This window comes from Pseudoliparis swirei, chromosome 7 (genome assembly GCF_029220125.1).
Source record: "Pseudoliparis swirei isolate HS2019 ecotype Mariana Trench chromosome 7, NWPU_hadal_v1, whole genome shotgun sequence".
NCBI classification, from domain to species: domain Eukaryota; kingdom Metazoa; phylum Chordata; class Actinopteri; order Perciformes; family Liparidae; genus Pseudoliparis; species Pseudoliparis swirei.
This window is the reverse complement of record NC_079394.1, coordinates 24,707,378-24,713,498: the sequence shown is the minus strand read 5'-3', so window position 1 is coordinate 24,713,498 and position 6,121 is coordinate 24,707,378. Positions and strand designations below refer to the sequence as shown.

Sequence of the window (6,121 nt, the reverse complement as noted above, 5' to 3'; positions counted from 1 at the left end):
TGTGTGTGTGTGTGTGTGTGTGTGTGTGTGTGTGTGTGTGTGTGTGTGTGTGTGTGTGTGTGTGTGTGTGTGTGTGTGTGTGTGTGTGTGTGTGATCTACACGCTCATTTTATCTAACTCCACTCATCTTACAAATGGTAAAAATTAGAAGTTTAATGTTATTTAATATTTTTCTTTTTGTCATGCAGGCTCACAACCAACACGGTGTTAGTCCATCTCTAAGCTCTGATTTCCTGTGTGTGGTTCTCAGCTCCAAGACCATTGATTCCTACTGAAGATGTTCATTTTTAAAAACACAAACATATACTTTCATCAGTAATTTTCCAAAACTTTAGTTTTTTTAAGAAACAGGAGGAAATAGTGCATTATTTAGGGACTATTTTCAACTGCGGATTAATCCACATGCAGTGCACTGGTTGGTATTTGGGGCAGCAGGATGGTGTGTGTGGGATGTGAAATACTGTTAATGGTCAGTAAAGTTGTTTTGCATGCGTGTGACCGATGACGTATCCCTGGGACTAAACGGAGTAAAGGGCTGCAGTGGTGCAGGGAGCCTGCAGTGGGCCAACATCTGCTGACGGAATTAGTTTATGCTTCATTAAGCATTATTTCAGACATCAACTGAGGGGAAAAAATTATAAACGTTCTTTTTTTTTAACAGATTAACTTCAGATAAATAAATGAGCGTTCAGGAAACTGGTGTGTGTGTGTTTGTGTGTGTTTGTGTATGTTTGGACAGAGCCGGGTGTGCAGGTTCTCCCTGTTTTTCAGTCTTTATGATAAACTATGCGAAAAAGAGGAAAGCTGCACCTTCACATTTAGGCGTGCAGAAGTGAAAGTGGAGTATATTTCCTATAATGTCAAACATTTTCTTGACAAATTTTAGACTTAACGTATTAAATATATGTAGGATGTAGGTTATATCAAAAAGGTTGGCGACCCCTGCTGTGCTGATATAATACTTTCTTTAATTAATTTGACCACACAGTTTGCTGATGCAGCTCTTTCTTTGCTGAGGCACTTGGCTTTTGATGACGTTACTGGGGTCAAAAGTTCAGGAATCACAAGCTGTGTCAAGTGTTTTCTGGGGAATTGTTTGCACGTATAGTAAATATTATGCAAGTAACAGATAATGTGTTCACGCCTGTTAGTTAACCAAGTTAGATCCAAGTACACAAGAATGCATGTGTTTATATGATAACATGCATTACAGTCAAGTTACAATTTCACGAATTACCATTTTCCAAGAGAGGGAATACTTATATTAATTTAGAGTAAGAAACATGTCAGTGCCCTTTTTTTCAGGTAATATTGTGCTCAGGTTGTTCATATTCCAAACGTGCATTTCATCAAAGCGCAACAACTTCAACATACATATTGTCATAATAAAGGCCCACTACATTTATGCTGTAACTTTGAATACAAGTAGAGATTTTCTTATGTATTAAATGGAAATGTGCTTGAGTAAGATCATTCTTGGTTTGGGTTATGGAGGTCTGGGCTAGAAGATTTGGTCCTGATATATGTTAATTGTGGATGCCATATATCAAATACTAGTACCAAATGCGTTATCAAAGTGCCAACTCCTCCAAACCTTAAAAAGCTTCAACACATTTGTCTTTAAAACCAAAATAAACTTAAATACATAATAAAGCAAACGGGTTGTCACACGCTGGTTTCACCCTGCTGGCCAACATTGTGCCAACTGGGTTACGTCAGGTTAATGATCCAGAGCGTGAACATGTAGGCCAATACACAACCATCAGATGGCGGTGTGGGGGAACACAACACATTGGAAAAGCCGAAATAACCTCATTTTTATGTGAGGAGGTGGTGAACGTGCTGATTGAGTAACTATTCAACGGTAAACCCCCCAAAAGAAGCGAAGCTTATGCAAGAAAGGTTATCGGCCTATTACAAAAGAGATTGAAGGTGCTGTCACTGAGCATCTTCACAGAGGAAAAAAGGGAGGGACGCGTCACCGCTAGATCGCTTCTGATTGGCTGATCCGCGGCTCCGTGATAGGGGAAGAGGGGAAGGCGCTCAACGTCACGGGTGGATTTCGGCTTGCGTGATGACGAACGTCAACCCCGTTGCTTTATGAAAGGCGAAATCCCTCCGTGAGCAGACGACCTGTCTAACACCCCGCTGCTGGAAGAGAAGGTGCTCGTCAAGCAAGAACCGGGCTTAACGACTCTCCACCGCGCTCCGTTCGGCGTGGAGTTATCTTCCGGTTACAAGTGTAGGCTCGCGGTACCCCCCCGTCCTCCTCGTGCGCACGCCGCTTCCACAACACAAACCTTCGGGGACGAGCCGACCTAACCGAGAAGGGAAGTGGGCTCCTTCTTCTCTTTCACCAGACAGGTGAGGACAAAACGTAACATTTTTTAAATCGCATGAGACTGCCTCGGCACAACGCGCGGACGTTCAGAAGCGGGACATGTCGAAACAACTTGTTCCTCGCGAGCTGCTGGGGCTCGCGCGGGAGGCGGATAACGAGTAGCGGTTAGAGATGTAACGTAGCTAACGCCGGGCGACTTAGCTAGTGGGGCCGGTGTGACCGTGGAGCCAAGGCCCAATTAGTCACATTTACCGTGGCCTTATTTAGCGCGATAAATATAAAACAAACAAAACATGTTCACGCAGGACTACTACGAGGCTACTTATCTTTACGAGCGCGACGACACGGCTTAACGTTTCTGACCTAGATACGAGGGCTTTATTGTGTCTTTGACGATATAAAACACATTCTAGGGAAACATGCATCCCTAATCTGTATAACCCTGGAGTGTTTTAGTAAACTGAATCGCCCATTAGAAACTACAACTACCAGGCAGCACCACCTGGCACACAGGAGGAGTGCGTTAGGATTGATTGGTTCTTGATGATGGGGTTGTCTTGGTGTGCGTGTGTCATAGGCAAGTGCACAAGTGTGATAATGATCGTGAAATGATGATGGGTGAAGATGCTGTGATTCAGTCTTGACGACAAAAAACCGTTTAGACTGTCTCGGCTCAGCATCGCTGCTTTTCTGAATGTATTCAGACGAGAGACTTGAGGCACAACCTCGACACTATACATACACTACACACTAACATATCCTCAGGGTCTGGAAAAAGCCTGGATGCTGTGAACAACATTTACATGTTAACCCTCAACTCCAAAGTGTGATTGAAATCTGCCAGCAATATCGAGCCTGTAATCTCAAGTACTGTGGAGGAGCAGGTTCACTTGCTCCTCTTATTTTGGTAAAATGGCATGGAAATGTAATGTCCTGAGGCAAATTGTTTTGTAGTTGTTATTCTGCGGCTGAGTCACTCTTGGAACCAAGCTAAGGCCAATAATCTGTGTTATTAGCTGTGCATACAAGTGGTGTACTGCTGTGACAAAACGAGCCTTAAAGCATAGATAATTGGTAGCTGACGCTCGTGAGATGTGTTGGATGACTGACGGGAGTTGTGGAATTTGACAGAGGACCCCAGAGGTGCACTTGCGATGTAAAAGGAACACCGCTGTAGTGGCTGTTTAAATCCCTAGGTGGTGCTAACGCTGCTGAATGTAAAGGTTGCTTGAGGAAGTTGATGATGCAATGACGTGTGCATCAAAAGCTTCGGCACCAGTCATCTGGGTGACGGGCCATTTTTTTCAATTTATTTAGACCTGTGACTAATGCTTTGTTTGGCAACCAGTGTGACGGTGGCTCATTTTATAAAGTAACATCGCCTGCTGTTTTGGAACGGGTGTTTTCGAAATGAAATGCCATGTTTGTTTTTTAAAACAAAACCAGGGTATTGAATGGAAAGAGTGTTCCTGACCAGCAAAAGGTGAGGAATGTGACTCGAGATAATGCTGTGCCATGCAGTTTGTTGACCTCTTCAACTATGTTCACCATGAATCAGTCTGCTGATTCGTTTCTTCTTCACTTTGTTACGTCCCCTTTTGGGATAAGCGGGGGGAAACGAACACAGGACAGTCAAAGAATAAGTGAAAACGCTCAAAAGTAGGAGTAACGTGGTCAAATAATATTTATTTATAACACAAAAGACAAAGGTTCAATAACGTGGGAGAGTTCGGGACAGTTGCGGTTGTACCAAACAAATGAACTCAAGATAACAAAACTAGGCCTGGCTATCTACCTCTCTGAAAGGAAACAAACAAAATGGCTCCACTAGCTTCTCTAACAAAGTTTGCGTCAAAACAATACAGAGGCAGCAACAACCAATAGCCTCGTGTTTCTAGACACACAGTACCTACATGAGTGCATAAATGTACAGGGTACCCCAAACTTACCTACTGTCCACAACCTCTCACCACAAACCTTCACCTCACTCAGTGACAGTGTCCACATTAATACTCAAAAAACCACCACCCTCAAACTCTTCCGTCTTCTCTCCTTTAAACAGAGCCCTCTAAGCCGATTGGCCAGCTCGCCTTCTTGCACCCAGGTGCAGTCGGATTGGCCTGTTGAGGTGGCCATTGATGCCACCTGAAGAGAACACAAGGGGGGAGGGGAGAACGCACAACACTGACACGTAACAACTTGATAAATTGCCTTGTCTGTATAATCAGTGAAGCAAAAATGACCATTATAACTTCATAGGCCGGCATCTTCAAATTCCTCAATTTATCTGACAATCCGTCAAACTGAAATGTATTTCATTATGTATAATCTGACAACATTCCTCAACCGATAGAATGCAAGGTGCAGTGTTAACCAATGAAATGCTCTTTGCCTTTAGGATGCGTTTATTCTACTTCCTCGAGCGTCCAAGACAGGTTGCTATGCCATAACCTGGTCCTCCAAGGATTTATGTACAACTAATACCCATACTGCATCCCAGCAGTTCTTTATTTTTACTATAACTTGCACCCTACTATTACTGAACCCATTTTTTATTTATTTTGCTGTACGCTGACGAGGATGCCGCGTTATTCCACAAGTGGTAAAGAATACAATTGCGACGCCATGAAGGATGGAAGTGGATGACCGAGGTCAAATATTAACCGGCCACCAGGAACGCTCAAGTAAAGTAAACGCACCCGCAAAGAAGCAGCGGTCATTTCTTTGGTCAACGCTACAACTGGGGAATTTTTGGACTGGTTTATTGCACAAAATCCAAAAAGCAGAGGAGAAATCTGAGAGCAGGCATTTCCCAAGGCACACGAGCCCCCAGAGTGAAGAGATGGGCTGGAGCCTGATCTTCCCCATTTACTGGTGAGGTGCATTCATACAACTGCATACTTTTATCTGCAGATGCGTTGAGCAGCTTGTAAACCGCAATCATCACATGGGTTGGTTCCTATTAACAGAGATTTTAAGACGTTTAAGAAACCGGCTGAAGGCACAACAACCAGTTTTCTTATGTAAATCTAGGAATTGGTTCTTCAACTTTGTACAATAACTGAGTCACTCTGACTGTCGGTAAGTGGACAGAGACCGGACCAGGAGCCGAGCACAGTGAGGGGATCTGGGTCACAGAACTAGGTACTTGGCCCCGTTTGCCGCCGGCAGCATGTGACTAAGATTACCCCGCCGCGCTGTACCAGGCCTTCCCACTATACTGTGTAAAGGTTTATATGCACGGTGTAAAGGTTTATAATGATCGCATTAGCAGCAGAATTCCCGTCTCCCTTTACCTTCCTCTCCTCCACCCATCAGCATCCATTGACCCAAAGCAAACCTTGTGTCTACAATAAACTAAATAAGAAACTTGCATATGCTCAAATGGTCCTTGGTAACATTGACTAGTTTTAATTTAACACAGACTAATTGATTTAAGATATATTTAAAAAAGGAAGTATTAAATCAAAGTTATACAGAGGCTACTTGTTAACTAGTGGTTCTTAACCATGGGCCCATCACCACCTACAGGGCCGCAAACTACTTTCAGTTTTGCACACTTGGACCGCACGAGTTATCAATTAAAGACTCCAGAGGTAGTCCAGTTATTCATGAGACGATCAGTTACAATAGCTTCCCACCACTTGTTGGCAGTAATGCGTCAGTCGGTTGTTTTACAAGCTCCAATAGGCAGAAGAAAACTCAGCCAGCCGCTAGCCTGTAGCAAAAGTTATGGAGAAGTATTTAAAATGAACAAATTAAGACAAAAGTGGTGATAAA

At 43.4% G+C, this 6,121-nt stretch overlaps 1 protein-coding gene across 4 annotated transcripts in view; it reads left to right on the top strand.

Moving 5' to 3' along the window:
• Positions 1-2,085: 2,085 nt before the first annotated feature.
• The window catches only part of slc23a2 (solute carrier family 23 member 2), a 34,088-nt gene continuing 30,052 nt past the window's right edge, over positions 2,086-6,121 (top strand). For all 4 annotated transcript variants that reach the window (XM_056419430.1, XM_056419432.1, XM_056419429.1 and 1 more), the window contains exon 1: positions 2,086-2,364. The gene's annotated coding sequence lies outside the window, so the exon portion shown is untranslated. The remainder of the gene's footprint in view (positions 2,365-6,121) is intronic.